The sequence below is a fragment of the Periplaneta americana genome, chromosome 11, assembly GCF_040183065.1.
Source record: "Periplaneta americana isolate PAMFEO1 chromosome 11, P.americana_PAMFEO1_priV1, whole genome shotgun sequence".
NCBI classification, from domain to species: Eukaryota; Metazoa; Arthropoda; class Insecta; order Blattodea; family Blattidae; genus Periplaneta; species Periplaneta americana.
This window is the reverse complement of record NC_091127.1, coordinates 102270307-102294365: the sequence shown is the minus strand read 5'-3', so window position 1 is coordinate 102294365 and position 24059 is coordinate 102270307. Positions and strand designations below refer to the sequence as shown.

The following is a 24059-nucleotide window of genomic DNA, read 5'->3' as shown; positions in this document are numbered from 1 at the left end:
TTTTAATAACATACTACATTTCATTCGTCATCGTACGCATAATGTTCTCATTGTGACACATATTATGAATTAATAATAATAATAATAATAATAATAATAATAATAATAATAATAATAATAATAATAACCAACCTTCCAACACATCAGAGCGAGAAGTCAAAAACATTCTTGACGGCGAGCAACGCTTCCAGCGCGGCAGATTTCGACGGTGGCCGAGGTGGCATGTTATCTCCATTGTCGCCGCAGTGTTTGTTCCTGGCTGTCAGAGTTAGCAGTGATCTCCGTTAGTCAGCAGAAATAAGATCTTGGTAGGCTGAGAAAATCTGCTTACCTTGTATCTTTTTATAAAGCAGATGTTTATCGGCTGTGCTATCAAATTTTTTGTGACACAGACCTCCACAAAAAGATGATGACCACTCATTTTCACCCCAAACAGAATACAGGTAAAACAATTTAATTTATTTGTCTCAGCGCACTCTGCTAGCCAAGGATATTTCTTATACCATGAAAATTATAAATTTATATTTTGTCCTTTATCCGCCATTTAAATATGTATATGTGGTGTCGATCAATCATTTCTTTGTAAGCACATTTTGTTCCATATGTTCAACTTGAAAACGGTTTCTGCACATTTTGTTCCATATGTTCAACTTGAAAACGGTTTCTTTTTAAGTCTCCAAATAATGACCTCAATGTTCTCTCAGTATGAGCCATTTTACGCAAAATTCATATATAACACACACATACGTATGCACTTTTAATTAACTAAACTCAACAAAGCAGCGCTTTCAGAGAACACCAATATAGCGCGACGTAATATTGTGACGGAAGGTTAGCCTCGTTTCGTACGGAGATGTAGCTAATCGATTCCTCCTCCCCGGTTCCCCTTCAAGCTTGCGAGTCAAGGTCGTAGCCATGCCTTTAGAGGATTTTTCCACAAGCCTCGCACTGCTTTCTCCATACTTCCAGTACTGCCAACAATGAACTTAATATATGGAAGGATCGGAGTGTAACCACAGTCTAGTATATACAGTCACGAAGCTTGAGTTTTGAGGGTGCTAGGAACAATAGACTGTGCAGGTACTATTTCTTATTGTCTGTAATGAGGCGATAGTAGCGATCCTAGTGGTTAACAACTATCTATGTATGCATATTTATTACGTATTGAGCTTCGTAACTGTATATACTAGATTGTGGTGTAACCAAGTGTTACGATACATCGGTATTACGAACATTTATAGGCCTATTGTTACTAGGAATAATAACTCTAATTTTTTTTGGGTAGGCTAAGTCTTGAAAGTCTCTTAAGAGCTTCGCCACTACTAAAGGGGGGGGGGGAGCATAACTCGTATTATAAATCTCGTCAGGTTTGTACCCTTTAAAAGCCTCTGGCAATATTCGGAATTTAGATGTTAACGGCATCTTCGTTAACTGACTCTTCTTACCATTGTTACAATACCGGGACGTTGTCAGAAACGATCGAGTCGATCTGTAAATGTGCTGAGAAAAATTGATAATTTTATATTGACCTCTTACAATAAAATTATTTCTAACTTACATTGCGACTGAGTCAAAGTTCCTTTATGGCAAATAATTACTGTATAAAACATGGAACACAGACTTATTGTCCAAAGATTTACCCAGTGGCGTAGCTAGATGAAACTCATTCTCGGAAGTCCTATTTGATAACATGCAAAATTATGATAAACAATCATGCAAGTCGTACCTATACAAACGCTTCATAAGTTGAACTGGAGCTGTCGAGATATCCTAGCAACGAATCTGTTGACCATTGATTATGGGTCCTTCAACAAATTCCAACTTTTCTTTCTCTCGATAGATAAAATTGCTAGATTACAAAGCCTTGTGCTTGACATGGTTGTCCTGGTGTAAGATTTTATTCGCCGTGATGCAGAAAAAGTCCTTTCTGCGGATGCAGTCGTGATGAGACAGATCAGCAGGCCTATAATTTGTAAAACTTGGGAATAGTTCCTGAAATGCCAAACCCATGCTTATGTTCTGTAGTTTAGAATATAGGTCACACACATATTTTGATTTCATATTCACTAGGGAACATTGTTTCTCTAGAAGTTCCTTGTTTATGTTTAACACAAAATTTGAAGACCCATACAAGTCGGCCAGTTCTCGCAGCGTCTTGAAGTTCATGAAATCAGAAGACTTTGGATCACAAACTGTCTTTTTATTTCTGATTTGACATTATCAAGGATATTATATAAATTTTCTCCCAGCAAAACCTTACCTTGTTGCTCTGAATCGGAACTCCTCAGCGTAGCGCCACAATCATCAGTAACGAAATAGTCTGTTACCAGAGATTGAGTTGGTCGATTTAATTTAGTTATGGTTTATTTAACGACGCTCGCAACTGCAGAGGTTATATCAGCGTCGCCGGTGTGCCGGAATTTTGTCCCGCAGGAGTTTTTACATGCCAGTAAATTACTGAAATGAGCCTGTCGCATTTGAGGTGATCGATGATTTTTTTTTCTTGTGCAGAGGCACTGATTCAGAAAACGTCTGTCATACAAACAGCAATGGAATAAAATTCTTCGAATTTTTCTTCGTTTCGGAGCTTTGAAAAGTTTCTATCGTTGCCTTAATGAGGGACGAACATTTACTAATATCCATTTTTGAAGACTGAGGTGCTTCTGATAATGAATTTGCAAGAGTAAGAATATGGTCTAAATAAACCAAATAAAATAAGGTGTCAAATTTTTCTAGCTGATGTAACAATCCAGTAGTCTCCACAGCTTCCTCTTTTTATCGCTGCCAGAGAGTTTTTTTAGGCCCAACCTAACACAGTCAAGTTGACTTTTGAAAAAAATGAATGCATTTTTTGACTTCTTATCTTAATTCTATCGACTGTAATCATTGCTCTGGATCCATGGTTTATTTTTAATGTTGAATGTTTTCCTTAAAAAAAACTCGCAAATTTTTTGGGAGGGCCTGGGCCCACCTGGCCCACCCGCTGGCTACGCCACTGGATTTACCACCCCTTGTAATCGGACTTGTTATGCTGAACCACTGAAACAACGCTTTATAAAAATTTAGAATTAGAAGTAAGGAATCGCAATACACTGTACCATTAATATCTCATGACTTTTCAATAACGATTGTAGTAAATAGAAACACAATTTTGGAAATAATTACTGTAACAGTCAAGAAATTAAATTGGAGAAATTACGTCAATGGCCGGTATGTAACTTCAATATCCAACATACACCGGTAAATAACGTTGGTATAGGCCTATAACTGCAATATCCAACATACACTGGGAAATAACGTTAACTCCCGGCTACTAGCGACAAAGTCCTATAATTAGATATTTTGGCAACGTTCACAACAATTCCCGAGAAACTGCGTAATTTTCCAAACCTACTTGGCCAATTTTGTGTGTTTTATTAGTTCAACTCATTTGAATTAACAGGACAATAGCAAGTGGCGGCAAGAAAGTAAAGCGATGACTCCTTCGTGCATATTAAAGCAAAGATATGTCAGATATAGGCCTACTTATACTTGGGGTGTAAGCAGTAACGTGAATTGTTGCCAGGATGTTAAAAGGAAAACAGCAATGACAAAGGAAACTATTAACAGAAAAAAGAGCATCTTTTGCGAACCTCTGGAAAAAGAATTGAATCGGGAATTGCAGAAAGAGCACATGTCAATACGCCACGCATAGTGGCATGTGCTGTTTCTGCAATCTCCGATTCAATTAAGGAAGAGACTAGTGAAGTCCTCTGTGTGCAGTTGGCACTGTATGGGACAGAAACATAGAAATGAAGCTGTACTACAAAGAGTGGGTGAAGAAAAAATGATGCTGAAACTGATCAGGAAGACCAAAATGAAATACTGTAGTTGGGTCACTGTCTGAAAAGAAATTGACTACTGAAGGATGTACTGGAAGGAATGATGAACGGGAGAAAAGTTCACGGTGGAAGATATCAGATGATATACGACATTAAGATACTGTATATGGATAACATACGGAGATTGAGAGAAGAAATTGGATAATGCTGGGTTTGCAGCGAAAGACTTGCCTTGGGCAAAAAACTATGAATGAATGAAAGAATGAATATGACAGGTCAGAATTTAATCCCAATGGTGAAAATTTGGTGAAGGTGAAGGAAGAGTTGGTAGAGAAATATGTCTCACAGAAGCTGCATCAAATAACAGTAAATCAAGATTACAGGATTGGTTATCAGAGGTATCAGTGGAAAATTAAAATATGTGGAAACATTAACTGTGAAGTGTCGTGCGCTCAAAAAATTCCGCAAATGGAAGTTCCATACAAGTGTGTATTATGAAACACACAGATGTATTTTGTGATGATACTGTGTTTATTTTCTTCATTATCAATACAACAATAGTTTTGCAAGTGGCCCCGGATGTAATTGGATTGTTTTGTTTTCATCTAAAGTTCACAATGGCTAGTAACAATGTGAAATGATGTTAATAACCTGGCAATAATATCAAGCTTGTATGCAAGATGTACAATGTAGATACACATTATGAAGATTTGGTTGGGTCACTGGCCGAGAAGAAACTGCCTACTGAAGGATCCACTGGAAGGAATGGTGAATGGGAGAAAAGTTCGGGGCAGAAGAAGATATCAGATGATAGAAGACATTAAGATATATATGGATCATATGTGGAGACTAAGAGGAAGGCAGAAAATAGAAAAGACTGGAAAATTTTGCAGTGAAAGACCTGCCCATGGGCAGGACACTTATGTATGTATGTATGTATGTATGTATGTATGTATGTATGTATGTATGTATGTATGTATGTATTATGAAGATGACAAAATCACAAACTTTATGAATACTGTATATTATTTGCCTTAATTAAGAAAAGTGAAAAAGAGATTGACGAATCGTTAATATTGTATGTGGTTATTTAGAATACAACAGGCCTGCATATGAAATCCAATCCAAGTCAGGTTTAAATTTCTTCTCCAAAGAGAAAATTCATTATAGAGGTAGATAACAGTGGGATAAGTTATTTCATTTCTCTAAAGTGAAAGGTTTCTTCCGGTGTAACTGTATTAAACTATTGGAAGGTTTACTGTGGTTACGTAAAATTCATCTGACAAATGGTTACGTAAAACAGCTGAACTATTACTCGTAGTAACTGAGTCAACAAAACTGGTGTACACTGGAGATTCGTCTGCAACTGTCTGTTAGTAAACACTGTGTTTATGAATAACTGCCTTCTTGTTCATCTTAGAAAGGTATCGTTTTTATAAGATTATGATCTACAGGCACATTTGTCACAAATATTGTAGAATCTTTGACCTACCAGCCAGCGCATATAACACGTGGATTAGGCAAGGAGACAAAAGCAGCTTCTAAATTAATACGGAAGATGCCAACACATAATATGCATGTCTCTTTTACACTGAACCTCTGCGGTGGCTGAGTGGTCAGACTTCCGGCCTGTCCCGATCAGGTCTGGGATTTTTCATTGAAAAATCCACAGTGACGCTTGTGGCGGACAAGGTAGTTGTTTTTCTCGGAGTTCTTCCGTTTTTTCCCCATATTAGGCATATACATCATTCAGTCAACATTTCTCCATTTCGTCATAACCCCATAGCATTCCCCGATCGCCCGCTGGCGACGCACGGAGGGGACTGGCTTAGGGACGAGGAGAATTGCCAGCTCGAAACCTGGGTACGCAGTAAACCTAAGTGTAGTCAGCCGGTGTGGGTTTGGGAATGCGCCTAGCTGGAGGGTTAGCGCAATAGATCGTATAACAGATCGCAAAGCTGGGCCATAGTGCCTTCCCCCTCCCGTAAATTCCATTCCATCTATTAGATTGCACCACTCAAGCTAAGTTATATAACCAGGTTAGCAGTCTGTAAAATGGGACGGATGGGAGCAAGTCCCTTTTAAAACCTTTATTTTCCTCGCTACTTCTCCAACTCACGAAATGTTCAAAACAGCAAAATTTATGTAAACATAGACACGATTATTCAATCTTATCTTACAGTAAGATTACAATTAACACGTACAAGAATTATGAGTTTTGCTACAGAATAGAAGACATACGAAAATAAAATTAAAAAACTCCTTCTGTAATATGTCTTTTAAACCAAAATACAATACAGAACCATACAAATTAAAAATTTACACACCGTGCTTACGTCACGACATGGGAATTCCGCTATTTGTTCGTCTATTGCAGGTCGAAATGTACAATCTATTCCACCACTGCCATCACGTTTTGAAGTTGTATTTACAGTCAGTACCTCATCCTCCTCCCACTACTATACTAATAAGCAAAGGACGGATCAGAGTGACTGTTCTTACAAGTTTACTAACCATTTACTATAGTCTGTTTATGTTGAAGCAGAGACGGTGACTGCAGAAGTACACAACGGGCGCGTCCGTACAGTTGTGTCAAAAGAATGCGTACACTGTGCTGTACATGACGGCTGTGAATTTGTACTCAGTTATAAAACACTACTTGTATTTACGTGTAAAGTGTATACTACGTAGTCTGTGCATTGCAGTGGACAATAATGTACATGCGGAGATTGTCCAAAGTCAACGTTCTGCGTCTCTTACTTAAAAATTATATCGTGATAAACTCCTTTCGACATCGCAAGACGTAATAGGTGCATACGAATAATATACTAACTTATATCAATATCTGATATATTTCTTTCACTTTTTGATCTCGAGGGCTCTGTTTGTTTTCGCAGCAACTCATCTCGCACGCCACACATGATTGAAAAATCATTATTTTTTACCAACACATTCTGAAGTTTCTCGTTCACTTTTTTCGTAACTTCTCCGGCTTTTGTTTCCTTAAGTTTTACAGATACTTCTTCCACTATGTTTATAGTCTTTGGCATGTGTAAATCAGATGTTTGTAACAACGTTATGGCTTTCGGTAAGTGACAAAAGTTCTGTATGAAATCTAAACTGCTCGCAAGATCAACTGAAATTGGGGATTTTGCTATTTTAATTGCATGTGCCTCTGTAGAATCTAAACTATTGATCACTTTCACAATTTGAACATAATATGTGGCATAATAGAAGACAGCGTCCAGCCAACTACCCCATCTTGTTATTATGGGGTTTGGTGCAAGGGGAACCCCCGGGAGCGATTTCCTTGAATTTTTGTATTCGGGAAGGTGCCTTCAGAAAAATTTTCTTAACATTACCTATAAAGCTATCGACGTCACTATAAGAATAATGAATTACTTCCGCCACCCTATGGAGTCCATGTGCTAATCAAGCTAGGTGAACCAAATTAGGATACATTATTTTTGTGTCCTTGGCCGTCTTTATCATATAGGGCTCAGCATCTCTGCTTAAAGAAATACATTATTGTACTGATACCATTAGGCCACAAAATATCCATGGCATTAGAAAATACAGTTGCCATTGTTGTGTGGTTCACCTTTTCTATCGTCTCACACGTCAGTAAATATTTCTTTCCAGTAGGCAACCACTATGCGTAGTTCATCGGATACCTCGTATTCCCAAATAACAACTTCGCATTTGCTTTCACTAGTAGTAGCATACGCCACCTGTTTGCGAAACGGAACGTGATGTTCCTACTTCATACTATATAATTCTTTACCCACTGTCTGTACCTAGGGAACACGTGCCGAGACATTCTGCTCTCTGCATCAGTAACATGAAGTCATGGAACCTGGTCACTCTGATCCGCCCTCTGCTAATAAGTATACACACAAGAGCCATTCCTTCGAGCAGTGGCGTGTCGCTGCACCTCTGAAATGTTGGCATACATTGCAAACAAATTCTAATTTGTGACGCCAGTATAGGTACTACTCTAGCACGAACACCACTGAAAACTGGATGACACAATACAGGCGAGTCAAGCAGCACGGTAGGGATGGAAGTTGATTATTGAGTTTCGTTGTCAGTATGTCTGAGGAACGAGGCGGCATTAATGGAATCCAGTGTACAAAAATGGATACAGTAACTCCAGCAACGATACAAATATTTCCTTAATATATGTACACTTTTAACATAAGATGCGAGGAAAGCACTATTGCGTGTTGATAGAAGTACTGATCATGAATTAAAAAAAATGCGGTATTATAATAACGAGTCTCTTCTTTTTTGGTCCCCATTAATAAGATGCTTTCTTCACCCCTTCTATTTATACCACAATCACAGCGACAATACCCCCCTACAACGGAAATAACACAAAAAACTTCCGTACACAGATTTTTTTTATCGAAGGTACACCATCTTTTCTTGCATGTTTCTTTCATTCGAAATCATTACGTTCTCCATTACAACACTGTTCTAATAATTTAGGCCCTGTAGTGCATAAAATTAAACTTCAGTGACAAAAAATTACACGCCAGTACCTGGGATGCTGTCCGCGGTGTACGGCTATGGTGCGCAGCTTTAACGTCGTGGGTTCGAATCAATCCTTGCGGCTTGGGTGTTTCTCCATTATTATTGGCGTAATGTCTACAGAGCTGCTTTACGCTAAAGTTCTGCTGACCTCATGTAAAAGGATTTCCACTTTTTATCAGTATGTCAAGCAGTAAAAACTAACAAATAATAAGCAAAACTGCTTTTTATTTCTTTGTCAATCCATTTTCATACCAAGTGTTGGGCTCATATGAAACCTCTAACTTATTACGTGATAGAGAATGTAACTAACAGTGCTGGCTGCCGAAGCTGAATAGGTCCTCATGGGTGATGGAAAAGTGATGGAGAATGATGGTAGGGAAAACCAAAGTACCCCAAATATAGCTCTCCAATTTCACCTTTCTTCTAAATTATAACAAATTCCGTTAAGAATTTTAACCCGGTCTTCTGCGTGGACTGTTTAGTCAATAGTTGGAAACTCATTTAGTGATTCCAATAAAGGAATCACTCATAAGATAACTAAGCCAGGAGATAATGGAGTAGGGTGGTCAGTTCCTGTCCCTCTCCATTGCATAGGCCTACATCGCTGACTAGTAACATAGTTCATTAGTCAGATTTAGAGGTACAGTGGCTCTTACAATTGAGCGTACTTATATTTTATGTTAAAATGTATTGTAATTATTACAGATGGGTGGATTTTACTTATGGAAATACACACCAGTATACTCTGACAATTTTTTATCCCCGTATCCAAAAAAATAATGCAATCTAACTCTTTATATGGTGTGTACACCTATTTCAGTTCCGCAGAGTTTACAAGACAGAAACACAGAATTCACCGTACATTATAATGTTTGTTTACGTTTTACGTTCATGGTGAGGACAGGGGACTCGAATCAGGTCTGTCACTGCAGCCTTGTCGTTACTCTGGGAGTGCTGTGATAGTAAAGATGGAAAAATGAGTGGACGCAAACAAACGACTATAGCAGAAAAATTTAATAGTGAAGTTAGCTCGAGAAGATATATCTTTGAGAAATATCGGACAGGCTGCAGGAAGAACACATTCTACGATTCAAAAATATTGTGGATAAATTCAAATATGAGAGTACTGTAGAAAATAAAGAAGGGAGAGGGCGAAAACACATCCTCTCTGAGAGAGACGAACGAAATATTGTGCTGCAAGTGAGAAGACAGTCACGACAAAGCTGCAAAAGTAGCGTCCGATATCGGAAAGTCTGTTTCCAGCGAGACTATTTGTAGAACATTGCAAAAAGCAGATTTGAATGGGTGAAGATGTAGAAAGAAGCCCTTTATAAGCGAAGTGAACAAACATAAGAGATTAAGATTTGCTAAACAATATATAAACTGTGCTGCTCAATTCTGGGATTCGTTTATGTTCACCGACGAAATCAAGTTCAATCTCTTAGGGTCAGAGGGACACTTTTATGTGTGGCGGAAACCCAATACAGCCCTAGAGGAAAAACATGTTCTATCCACTGTAAAACATGGAGAGGGATCCGCCATGTTGTGGGGCTCTATGTCTGCTGCAGGCTTGGGTATCTGCAGTTTATTGATATCACTATGGACAAATAACTTATGCTTATTTATCAATTCTAAAGAACAATGTGAAATTTTCTCATGAAATTTCGGCAACTGTATGGGGCCGGTGCCCACCCAGCATCGTGATGCACTTGGGGAGCTACGATAGGTAGCGAAATCCAGTTGCGAAAACCAGCTATAACGGCTGGGGGGATCATCGTGCTAACCACACGATACCTCCAGTCTGGTTGGATGATCGTCCACCCCTGCTTCGGCATGTGGATGTGAGGCCAGCAGCCGGCTGGTCGGTCTAGGCCCTTCACGGGCTGTAGCGCCACAGATTACATTATTATTATTATTGTTATTATTATTATTATATTATTATTATTATTAAAGAACGTGAAAGAAAGTGCGGTGAAACTAGGCGTGGGGCCGTCCTATTATTCCCAGCAAGATAATGACCCCAAGCACACCACCCACATTTTGCAGATATGGTTGTTATATAACACTCCAAGACGACTCCAGACCCCAGTCGACCTGGTTGGCGAGTTTGTATAGCGCTGGCCTTCTATGCCGAAGGTTGCGGGTTCGATCCCGGGTCAGGTCGATGGCATTTAAGTGTGCTTAAGTGCGACAAGTTCATGTCAGTAATTTACTGGCGTGTAAAAGAATTTCTGCGGGGGAAAATTCCGGCACATCCGGCGACGCTGATATAACCTCTGCAGTTACGAGCGTCGTTAAATAGAACATAACATTTCCAGACCCCACCACAGTCGCCGGACTTAAACCCCATTGAGAATCTGTAGTGAGATTTGGAGAAAAAAAATACAGAAACCCAAAGTGCCAGCCAGCAAGTCAGAATTGAAACGAGTTCTACAAGATGAGTGGCTACAGATGGATACTTCAGTGACCACAAAATATACACAATCCATACCCAGACGATTGGCTGCTGTGATAAAAGCGAAACGAGATTCCACAGAATACTGAGCATAAAAATGTGCTGCAACAAATGAATGTACACTGAATTTTGTGACTGCCTCAAGTGACACTTTTTGTTTCTTAATTTTGTTCATACACAAAGAAATGAATTATGTTATGTTAATAATATACACATGGAATTATATTTTAAGTTTATTATTAATGTAATAAAATTACATAAACATCTCTATATATTTGTACTAATAAACGAGGTGTACGCTCAATTGTGAGAGCCACTGTATGTAACAGTTATTCTTCCTCTGACATATCGTCAAGTGAGATGTACTGCCTCATAATAGTTGTATCAGTCATAACCTCAATCAGAACAAAATTCAACTAATGTGCGAGGGTGATATAGGTCACATCCTCCGCCGAGAATTGAAGACGGACCCTCTCCGCTCGCAAGCCTCAACAGCTACACGATTTCACAGTTATAGGCATGTGCGAACAAATTTAGTAGTACACAGCATGAAAAAGGAGACAGGTGCAAAAAAATTCTTCTCACTGAAGAATATAAAAGCTTCCCAAACGTTTGTGTCGCCACATTTAAACACATGTTTAACCACACAAACATTTACGTTATCTAATGCTCAAATCTATGTTTTTGGAAAAGCAAGATGATGAGGGAGTAAGATAGCTTAATTCTATGTAGTGAAGAGGGGGGACGGGAGAGAGAGGGGGCGTAACCATGACGACGTTAATGCATGCAGCGTAGTACAGCAGTCCACGTAGTATATGAAACAACCATGGGAAGGGAGGGAGCGAAGAGCGAACTAAACGCCGTGCGGCACGCGACGCTTCGTGGGGGAAGGGAGAGCTGAAGGAGAGGGAATGCCTATGTCTCAGCAGCTGCCTCTGTGAGGGAGTAGGAGGAGGGCATTATTATTGCGTTACTGAAACCAGTACTTCGTTACTTGTGTCATCAGCCATTACGTACAATCAGATATTATTCGCAAAAAAATGTGTCTTTCACGTGTTAAATTTTATTACCTTGTTAACATGTTTCGGCCTGTTATTGGCCATCTTCAGAACTGGTTTTTGCTGGTCTTGGCGCCTTTTGTTTTGTTTCCTGTGGGGGTGTGTTTGTGTAGTGTAATGTGGAGTCAAAGAGTGTGTGTATTCTGAAATTGAGTTATGTGTTGAGAATTTCATTTGGATTTGTTTTTGTGTGTCTGTATACTTCGTATTGTTCAAGTGTGTTTAGTTTCTGGCCTTTTGGTTGGATGTGTAGAATTTCCAAGTCTGTGTTGATGTCTCTGTAGGAGTGGTTACCATTTGTGATGTGTTCTGCATATGTGGAAATGTTTTGTAATTTTGTTATGGCTGTGATGTGTTCTTTGTAACGTGTTTGAAATGAACTGCCTGTCTGTCCTATGTAAAAGTTGTTGCAGATGTTACATTTGAGTTTGTATATGCTTATGTGGTTGTGTTTTTTTTGTGTTGTTTGTGTGTTGAGATGTTCCGAGTGATATAGTGTTAAAAGTTGTGTAATCAAGATGTACAGACATTATTATAAAACAATGTATAGGACTAAAATTTACAAGATCCACAGGTATCCTCTCTCTCCCTCCCTCCCCCCCTCTCCTCAAAACATCTGCAAAATTTCACAGCTAAAACACGCCTTCATTCAACAATTTATTCTGACGCAATACCGGTACTCTTAAAAGTAGCAATCTTGTTCTTAAACACAAACCTTAAGTTCATCATAGTACCTAAAAAAATCCACGAATATAACTTCTATAAGGTCAATATCTATGAAGAATTTCATGTTTTATCCTCAGAGATTTTTAATCGGTGATATAAGGGATGTCGATTGATGTAGATAACATTTATTTTTTTCCCTGGGCGGTTTCACGTATGCCGCGGTTGCACTGCTACTTTTTCTTTTCCCGACAGAGAGCAATATATTTGCCATTTATTACGCTACTTGCAGGACAGACTAATGGAAGATGACAAATGACACGAAGTGAAGATTAAAGATTATAGGATAGGTAGGGTTCCTTTGAAATTCCTAGTCTTAAAAAAAAAGTTATATTTAACAACGCTCGCAACTGCCGAGGTTATATCGGCGTCGCCGGTGTGCCGGAATAATTTTGTCCCGCAGGAGCTCCTTTACATGCCAGTAAATCTACTGACATGAGCCTGTCGCATTTAAGCATACTTAAAAACTATCGACCTGGCCTGGGATCGAACCTGCACCCTCGGGCATAGAAGGCCAGCGCTATACCAACTGCGCCAACCAGGCCGACTCCCGGTCTGTACTTGGAGAAAATTTGAAAATACCAAAAATCCAAGACAGGATAGATGGCCCATGGGATCGAACCCGAACCGCCCGAATACAAGGCAGACGTGTTAAACACAATAACACTGTACTGGTTAAATAAATTTAAAACACTCAAATTGTACTTCACTGTCACGTAAGTTTTTTTTTAGTTGGTTATTTAACGACGTTGTATCAACTACGAAGTTATTTTGCGTCGATGAGATTGGTGATAGCGAGATGGCATTTGTCCGAGGATTCGCCATAGATTACTTGGCATTCACCGTACGGTTGGGGAAAACCTCGGAAAAAACCCAACCAGGTAATCAGCCCAAGCGGGGATCGAACCCGCGCCCGAGCGCAACTTCAGACCGGCAGGCAAGCGCCTTAACCGACTGAGCCACGCCGGTGGCCACGTAAGTTGTCAATGCAGCGATTCGAATTCTACTTTCAACAGGCAAGAGGAAATATATGAAAATATTGGAATTTAAACCACCTGTCAAATTTTATTCCCATAGAAAATTCCGAAATACTCTGTGAGTGAATTATCTCCAGCCATGAAAACGGCAATTATACTTATACGGCCAACGCCGGCTAAGGACAGAGCGTGTTAACAAAACTATAAACTATTAATGTAAATGGTCAATATATAAGCAGTTGAAACGTCACTTACTAACATTAAGAAAGGAGATGATGCAACCGTCAAGTTTCTTGTTCCAAACATTTGTGACACTATACTATTAAGAAAAACGTCATTACTTGCTGCTGTTCCATTTGAGAATGCAAGCGACGTTCTCCCAGATGCCGTTTTTCAGCTATTTCTGCAGAGTATGGGAATTACTCATATTTTTATACACCGTGTCCCGCTTAGAGGGCTCAAGAAATAAGTGGTAATTTAAAGTATAAATAATGACTTTATAACATAACTTTTTGTATAACTTGATGTAAAAACTCTCCGAGTTTCGGAGAATGGTGAGTGCAACTCGATGTGTGCGCCTCGAGCTACCTTGAAGACATCTAAAAGGTACTCAACCTTCTGCCAAGTGTCCCATAACATTTATGGGGTGATTACTGCAGCTGCATATTTATAATGCGTTGTCTCAGCTTTTCCAAAGTGTCAACTGTATCACGTTGGTACACAACACTTGTCACAAAGACTCAGAGGAAGGTCAATGGGCGTCAAGTCGGTTGACTTAGGTGGCCAGGCAAGGGTTCTCCTCTTCCGATCAACCTAATGGGAAAGATTGCATTCAAGAAGCCACGCTGTGCTCCATAGTAATGGGGTTCAGACCCATGTTGCTGAAAAACCGTTTCTGGGAGTAGTAGATCAACAAAAAACGTTCTGCAACATGTCCAGATACACATTCCCTGCGACTGTCTCCTCGATGAAGAAGAATGGTCTAATGACGGAATGTTCTACTGAATGGTGCCAGGCTTGTTTCCACAATAAATGTTAGTGCGCATGCGCGCGAACATGCAACTGTTTTTAAACCATTGGTGCATAAACTTGGGACAGTTTCTGCATCTTGCCAGACGTAAATCAAAACAATGTCTTCATCTTATTTTAAATGGTTAGCATTTATTTCTCGATCCCTCTAAGAGGGACACGATGTATGTTCTAATGTTCCCTAGATATAAAAGTCACAGGCAAAGCTTATGTTATCTTCATTCTAAAATGCACCTTTTCTATCATTTGGTTATTGTCTTTAATGTAAAACGCGAATGTTAACTATCGTCATTCAAGAAAACTGATGACAGATCTTCATATTTTAAGAAACTCCTAAAGTGATGAAGATCTGCCATTGCCATGGCAAGCTATGTATTCCAGCTATTAGCGCGTCTTTCAAACGTTGTTTTGGCAAATCTGGTATGTTATTATTTATTATTAACAAACCGCATCAGTCAGCTAGATCCAGACCGCTTCAGTTATCTACTAATGATCAACAAACTCTTGTCAGTTTAAAATCAGTGAACAAGCCTGATCATATTTCAGGAGACATAACTACAAGATGATTCAGAAGTCCCGATCCATTTTCATGAAACTGAAGTGTAACGTTTTTTTTACAGGTAATATAAACCATGCTTACTAAAGAAGAGAGAATAGCCATAGTTTGTGAACTGTTGAAAGGGTTAATCTATGCTCAGGTCCAGGCGGTGTTTTGCGGAAATTTCACAAATCTAGTTCATCAAGGGCAAATATCAGGATCTTGATGAGCAAATTTCTCAGAACGGTACCTGTACTGGATGAAAGACATTCAGGAATACCAGCGACTTCGGCAGAAACAGACAAGACTACGCTTCCTTTCCGTTAACTTGCTCAAAAAACGGACAAAATGTAATTTCCACACAATAACTTTAAGCATTAATAATTTATTGAAAAAAAAAGTACACGGTGTCCATAAATTATCTTTACAAATTCAGATGTAAATAACTAAATAATAAAACGAGGTATCTCAGTTCTGTTTTTTCATGTGACAGAGAATCTCTCAAAATTTTGTTTTTACTACTTCAATGCTCTTCTATGTGTGCCCCCCTTGTCGTCCTTAGGATATCAAGGCGACAATCCATTTCCTGCCATGTCCGCTGTAGTACCTCCACAGTAACTGATGCGATGGCAACTTGAATTCTTTGTCGTAGGACTTGCATATTGGAAACTGACGTCTGATACGCAATATCCTTTGCATAATCCCACAAAAAGAAATCCAAGGGGGTTATGTCGTGGTGGCCAAGAGAGTGGACCATCCCACCCAATCCATCCTGTTGGATTTGGGGGTCTGAAAAGCCTCGCGAGATTCGAGAAATCGATCGCCATAGCCCAAAGGTTAATGTGTGTTGCTGTCTTCTGCACAATAAAATCATTGGTCTCTTTTTCTTCGCTAAAGAGACTGTTAACACCAATACTTATCTGGAAATGCTAGAGGAATTTGTTTTCCCTCAACTAGAGCATTTCCAACCAGGTATCTTTTTCCAACAGGATGGTGCACCATTTCACTGGGGTCTGGAGGTACGCACATCCTTAGATAACCATTTTCCTAGGCGATGGATTGGGAGGGATGGTCCATTTCCTTGGCCACCACGATCACCCGACATAACCCCCTTGGATTTCTTTTTTGTGGGGTTATGCAAAGGATATTGTGTACCAGACGTCATTTTCCAATATTCAAGTCTTACGTAAAGAATTCAAGACGCCAACGCATCAGTTACTATGGAGGTACTACAACGAACATGGCAGGAAATCGATTATCGCCTTGATATCCTAAGGGCGACAAGGGGGGCACACATTGAAGTGCATTGAGATGGTAAAAATAAAACTTTGAGAGATTCTCTTTCACATGAAAAAACAGAACTGAGATACCTCATTTCATTTAGTTATTTACATCTGAAGTTGTAGATAATTTATGGACACGGTGTATATTATTCTCTTACCATTAACAGAGCACCAAATATGTTATGCAGAGCAGCCGTGGCGAAAATATGACTCACAAGCACATTGCGGCTCGCAATGATAGCTGTGCATTTCTCTTACTTCCTGCCTTTCCCAACCCCCACCCTCTCACTCACTGGAATCAAACTCCCGTTTCATTTGCTTATTTATGTCTCTGACCTGCGAATGGCGTATCGTCCAATGTTTCTCTCGAAACTAATGTACTGTACCTCTACAAAAACGAAAGTATCAAGGAGGATGGGAGGATGCATTTTTTTGCTGTCAATATGATGAGAATATTAAATGTATGATTTGTTCACAAGTATTACGAGGAAACGGTTGTATAATATAAAACAGCATTATACTACATGTTACTATGAAACATTAAAAGGTGAAGTATTATTATTATTATTATTATTATTATTATTATTATTATTATTATTATATTATCTCTGTACGTCGATCCTTTTTCAACAGATGTACGAATAATGCCGTTAGATCTTCAATTTAAACTCACAGATTTACAATGTGATGTTAAATGAAAGCTAATGTGAGGACTTGACAAATGTTGAACTTTTCAAATCTTTGCCAAAAAAATAAATATCCGAAGCTTTGTTCTTTCGCTTGCTCTGTTGAAGCCATGTTCGCTACAACTTACGTTTGTGAAAAATTATTTTCAACAATGAAAATAGTAAAAACCAAATTTAGATCACGACTGACAGACAAATACCTTCGTGATCAACTACGACCGGCAGTAAGTAACATAATTCCTGATTTTGAAGCTCTGTCGCAGAGACATTCTGAAGACAATTAATAGGTAGTGATAATGTGTCCCATGTTTTTTGTCCATTTCTTTCTTCGTTACACGTACTAAACATTAGTTTGTAGCCTTGTAATGTATAAAATTATATTTAAGTGCATGACTTAAGGAAAATGAAATCCGTTACCGGTAATAAGTCACACAATTGCTTCACTTCCCCTTCGGGTGTTAGCCTCCCTCCATAGCTGCTATCATAGATCATATATGTAACAGATAACTCATCGCTATGTTAAAATCGGCAGCACTTTGAAGAGAACGACCGCCAGGATCGCCACCCGTCCGCCGTAAACGAACACGAGATGGCAGTACAGTCGCTAATGCAATTCAAATGGGAATTATGACGTGACTCCTTATGTAACAACTAGATGGCAGCGTAGTAAACCTGACAAAAGTTGTTAACCTCAAAGCCTATAAGGCCGACCTATCTGGGTATATATGATCTAGGCTGCTATGCACGTTGCAGGTTACACAGTGGCTCGGCGCACGATTATGTTTTCGCCACGGCTGATGTAGAGGTTCTTAATTAAGGAGATTGGGTTTGAAACTAGGCCTTCTCCGAAAACGTGAGGAAGATTAGGATGAAGTTCGCTGTCATGCAGTCTTTAAAACCAACTAAAAAATCCTCGCCTGATTGCAGGGTCGCCGGGTTCTACTCCTTGCATCACAGTAAATTTGTAATTTTAACTTCAATAAGTTTGCAGCAATTCGCACAGAACTGTAAGCTATAACCGTTTCCTACAAAAGACGACACGATTTTCTAAAATTTTCAAAGCGATGCCAAATATCACCGTGATTTTCGTTAGCGACGATACTACGCTGTCTTGTGCTTTCATCTGTAACACTTCCTGTTCTTTCGCAATTTATTTAAAAGTTCATGGATGGATGGTTGGTCAATTTGAAACGTTGACAACTGGGAAACTTCCCTGATATAGCCTTCGAACCACACGGGTCTAATTTCTTTACACATAATTATCTCGCATAAACACTCACGGTCTATATTATGATAAAATTATAATCGCCAACACACGAGCGTGTAACTAGTATTGTCTTGTGTTCCTTGCGAACTCACGTGATTCATGAGTACCGATGCGCTCGGGCGTGGATTCGTTTCCCGCTGCGCTGATTATCTGGTTGAACTTTTCCCGAGGTATTCTCCAACCGTAAGGCAAATGTCAGGTAATCTATGGCGAATCTTCGGCCTCATCTTGCCAAATATCATCTCGCTATCATAAACTCCATCAACGCCAAATAACCTAGTAATTGATACATCGTCTTTAAATAACCAAGTGAAAAAGCACCGCCGGCACTGCGAGTGTACGCTATATAGTCGCTTTCCGATAACAATCTTGTCGCATTCAGGTTGGGAGATAATTCACTCACTTTATTAGTTACAAGTACGATTGGACCTGACAGTCGCCGACAATGTGCGCCTGGATCAGGCGAGTCCATTAAGTTACGCCAAGGGGATTTCTGATTAGTCGCTTGCCTTAGAGCGATCGGATGTCATACGTGCGGTAGAGCGGTATGTTTCCAGTACAATTAAGCTGTACTGCATTTCTTTACTGGCCGCTCGCTCTTACTCTACTCCGAAGCTCTCCCCACTACTCCTATTGCTTCCCTTCTTTCGCGTCGCTGAGCTGTCAGGACTAAATAAACGGACTGTACTTAGAGGTTCCATTCTGAGGATCGTTTCACTTACTCTTAGATAGGGTTGCCTGCTTTGTTGGGTCCCTTAAGCTTGACTAGCCAAATGGAGACTGCGAATTCTCCAGAACGTTTCGAAATGCTAACAGATTTCACCTTCGGAACCGAATCACTCAATGTCTGAAAGTGTTGTCTATCGAGCCAGCCCTTTGGGCTAGTAAAACATAACGGATACAAGAGCAGACAGCCATTTCAGATCCCGAGCATTACGACTTAGGGGATGAAACCTTTAACCGTCGGATAAATTAAGTCTCAGCACACGTCGACAAGAATAGTATAATTTTCACTACTCAATCACTATTACTGTTGTTCAGTCAACTGTCCGAAGACAGATTTGAACCTCGTAAGTAGGCTCCGTATTTCTGCTACCTATAAATTGGAATGAAGTTGTTGGTTTCGAAGTATATGTGACGTCACAGCGCTGGTACAGGTACGTTCGCATACAAAATAGTTACGCATCCTCTGCCCTCTTCCTCTAGAAAGTTAAAATCGGGACGCAGTCATATTGAGTAGTCTTATCGATCACTGCTCTTACTAGTCGTTTATTTAAATAACTACATCTTTGTGGCTGATTGAAGGTTCATTGCAAAGGTAAAATGCCTCAGGTACGACGCAAGAGTATAATATTGCAGGGCATTATTGAGAATATTTGAACTAATATTTTCACTTTCAATATAGACAACATTACATCTAAATTGTGTAAAATAACTGTAAAAGTGACAAAAACAGTGCACTGAAAGACACTGCAATACCAAAAAGCACAGAAAGTGTGTTGAATGTAATCTAAAAAACCAGTACCATCAAAATCTGAAAATTATGAAGATCGACTTTTAGCAAGGATTTGTGTAGCCTACCAAGATGCTCAGTGCCAACACCCCAATTAATAAATTGAATAATCTACATTTGCGGGAATTTCTAGAGAAGTATCTACGTAGAAAATTAGTGGGTTTTCAGTGATGAGCGACATGCAATATCCTAATGAAACACGAAAAAATATCAGACAATAGGAATATCTTGTACTACATCATGCACCAATAACGTCATGTGCTATTGAAAGAATTTCTGGAAATATAAAATCACATCAAGTGACATCTGCATATGTTCAAGTTCCGTAACTTACAAATGCACGATATTATTCACGGCAAAGATTACGGCGAAAATGAACATCACGGCTCAAGCATGTGTTTACTAGTATATAGCTTCAGAATGTCGGGAGTTGACTGTACTCCACGAACACGCAGCGACGACCTGTTTGTTTATATCCTTATCCGTTGCATTACCTGTGTTCGGCGTACTATATACCCATTGTGTCTTTAACTTCAGTCTTTAGGTAGCTGGACTACGAAGCCTAATCATAAGTGACACCAATAAGGCATCACCCACGAGGCAACCAAGCCAGGAAATAATGGGATAGGGTGGCCAGTTCCTTTCCCCCTCCATTGCATACATCGCTGACTAGTAACATATTACACTAATCAGACTTCAGATGTACACTTGTTCTTCCTCTGACACATACCGTCAAGTGAGATGTACTGCCTGATAATAGATGTACATTCAGCCAGAATCTCAATCAGAGGTACAATCACTATTAAGGAATAGATTTCGCAACGGAATTACTGTGCATTGTCTTTTATCTTTTTGCAGAGGTGGATTTGCAGGATGTTGACCACATAACAAAGGAGTCCCGTCATATATCGTCTTATGTTGATTCGAAAATACAGCAAGAGGTTGGACGTAAAAAGGGTTTGACACGTGAAGTAGAGTATGTCAAATTTCATTAACGTATTACAAAATGGGCATTTTTTGCACTCAAATAACAAATTTACATGTGAGAAAAGCATTAAGCGTAAAATTGTCGCAACAATCATCTGTGAGGTGTCATTGTTTCATTGTGTCGCCATACCAAAAGAACTATTGAGACGCGGTTGAGCCAAGTCAAAAAGAAACAAAACGAAAGCTACTATGCGATAAGTGCAAGCAAAGATGGCCTTCAGCGTTCGGAGTTTAGAAAATACCATTGGGTTTATAGGAGTCTTCTTAGCGTACATTCCTCCCTTTTGTTGTTTAGTCAACTGTCCGAAGACAATGTAACATAACTTAAATAAGTTATTTAAGTATTTTCTAACATCTAGCGTAGGTATATAAAATTAAAAAAAATGTATTCCAATTATTCGGTTATTCCAAATACAACAAATTAAGATATAGGTCTACTTTATAATCAATATAAAGCATTTATATTTGAAGCAATGCTTATACTATTTAGATTTACTTGTGTTATTTCACATACGTTAGAAAATAAGTAAAAAATATTTTAGTTATATTACAAAGAAGAGGAATGTCCGCTAAGAATACGCCTATATACTCAATGATATTTTCCAAACTCCGAACGTTCTATAATGTTCAGTAGTTTATGAACGAACTAACAATTTTGAGTGTTACTTAAGAGCTGTTCTTTCACAAACGAGTTGGTGATTAGTGAGCGGAATATTAAATAGTGGACTCTTGAACGAACGAAACAACGAACGAACAAACAAAGATCCAAACGCTCGCGCTCGCCAGTAGCCAAAGGCGTGACACAATAAAGTTATCACATGACAGTAAGTTGTCTCTGTATAGAAGCCAGCTTTTATATTGACTTGCACATGCACAGTAAAATGATTTACCAAGGATGTGTGCACATACAGTTCCGCTCTCCTTCGTCGTCACTAGTCCGGTGCTTATGACAAAACTCTTAATGCAACAGTTCTAAAGAAATTTGCGGAAGCCACTTCACAACATACCACAACACTATAAGAACAGAATTCAGTATGGAAGGGTAACGGAATCATTTACGCAACTGCGTTCAGAAAAAAAAGTCCTACACCCTCGTCCCTGGAGGACGATTTGTGCTTTTGTTATTATATACATGCCTTGCCTTGGAACCGAAGGTGGCAAAAAAGCAGGAACAATTAAGATATATACTCAAACTTTACATGACATATAAAATAATAATTTCCTCTAACAGAAGAAAAAACAAACTCGAAACTTAACGTAATAAAACCAATACTTTATATAGTAAACACAAAACTCTACTAACTGGAAAGCAGTCTATTGGTTTGCTATGAGAGATGGTGCTCGTCATTTCTTTGGCATATTTATGGAGAAAGCAAAACCAGCGTTCTTTTTAGAGCCCTAAATCTTGTATCTATATTTGAAGGAGAAAATCTAAAATGATAATAGATCTACAAAGAGTATGATATAATTGAAGTGAAAAGAGATTTCAAAATAAATAACATTAATTCCTGATGTATTTCAGTTTTGAAGTAACATTTATTCTGCAGTGTTGATCTTTCAGAGCTTACTTATACTGTTATTATTTTGAAATCCACATATGTGACTTTTTCTATCAAGCGAGCTGCCTTCTCAAAAAACGACACTAACATCTATCGACAAATTTATTGAAGCAAATATGAACTAGTTACCATGTGTCCCGCAGGTTGTAATAAACCCTGGATCATATCTACCCAGATTGCTCGGCCTTATAGGCTTTGACGGTAACAAATTTTGTCAGGTTTCCTATGCTGCCATTTAGTTGTTACATAAGGAGTCACGTCGTAACTCCCATTTGAATTGTATTAGCGACTGTACTGCCATCTCGTGTTCGTTTACGGCGGACGGGTGGCGATCCTGGCGGTTGTTCTCTTCAAAGTGCTACCGATTTTAACATAGGGATGAGCAATCTGTTATATATGTGATCTGGGAATAAACGTATCACTTCTATTCTGCACGAACTGAAAGAGCTCCCAATACCAAGTCTAGGCTCAATGACACTGGCTGGCTGGCTTGACGAGTAGTATATAATATGCTAGTCGTGTAACGGGTCCGTACACTTAGGCACGATTTGGCCTATTATGCTTCCTATATTTTATATGCGATGTCAAAGTCCGACAGGTGAACCATCCTGCCTCAGCCCTCGATAGAGCCAGATCCCATTTTGTGGACGAGTAGCTTGATAAGCCCAAGAGTCCCTGAGCCTCAAGCACTTCTGTATCATCGGAAACCCGTACTACCTCCAGACTTCACCCCAGTCTATTTTTACTATAGCAGATGATAGATGAAATGAGGGGGGAGGTGGAGAATGTTGATGGAATGATAAAGGGAAACGGGAGTACTCCGAGAAAATAACCCTCTACAATGTCTGCTTTATCGAACACAAATTCCATCACGACCTGGGCGCGGATAGAACAAGGGCTGCCTGAATGGAAGACCAGTGCGCTAACACTTGAGCCACAGACGCGGTTGTCAATGATACACACACAAAATAAAAGGGGAGAAAAGTGTGCACCGTAGGATATTAAATCTACGATGTTTCAATGATGCGTCAAAAAGTTTAATGCCATTGTTATTTTAAATTTAAAATGATTACATAACCTAGTACAACGCATAGTAGGTATCTGTAGGTCTTTCATAAGGAACAAGTCTATCAGGAAATTAACTATTTTGGATAATTTTTTTAAATGATTTTCATCCTCACCCTTCCCGATGCCGTATAGTCGATTTGGAAACAAGCACCTCCTTCCCTCGCCGCCAAAGCTATTAAATGAAAGAATGGTTAGTGTTTTAAACCTTTATTAAAACACATAAATGAAAAAAGTTTCAATTGTTGACAAATTATATGGTGTACAATTTTCAGAATGTCTTCCTTTCTGCTGAATGCACAAATGTAAGCGACGTATCACTCTTCATGGACTTTGGTGAGCATGTCAGACATAACCATTTGTATCGTGTTTTCAATTCGTTCCCCTAATTCAGGGATGGTGCAAGGCTTAGTCGCATAGACACGATTCTTGATAAATTCCAAGAAAGAAAAGTTCAGGGGAGTCAAATCAGGTGATCGTGGAGGCCAACGGATTGGACCTGTGCGACCGATCCACCTGGCTGGAACACTTCGTATACGGAATAAACGCTTAATTCGAACGA

General features: G+C 39.2%; 1 protein-coding gene across 6 annotated transcripts in view; it reads right to left on the bottom strand.

The window, feature by feature from the left end:
* The window catches only part of lilli (AF4/FMR2 family member lilliputian), a 1088977-nt gene that overhangs the window by 192640 nt on the left and 872278 nt on the right, over positions 1-24059 (bottom strand). The gene's annotated exons all lie outside the window — the stretch shown is intronic.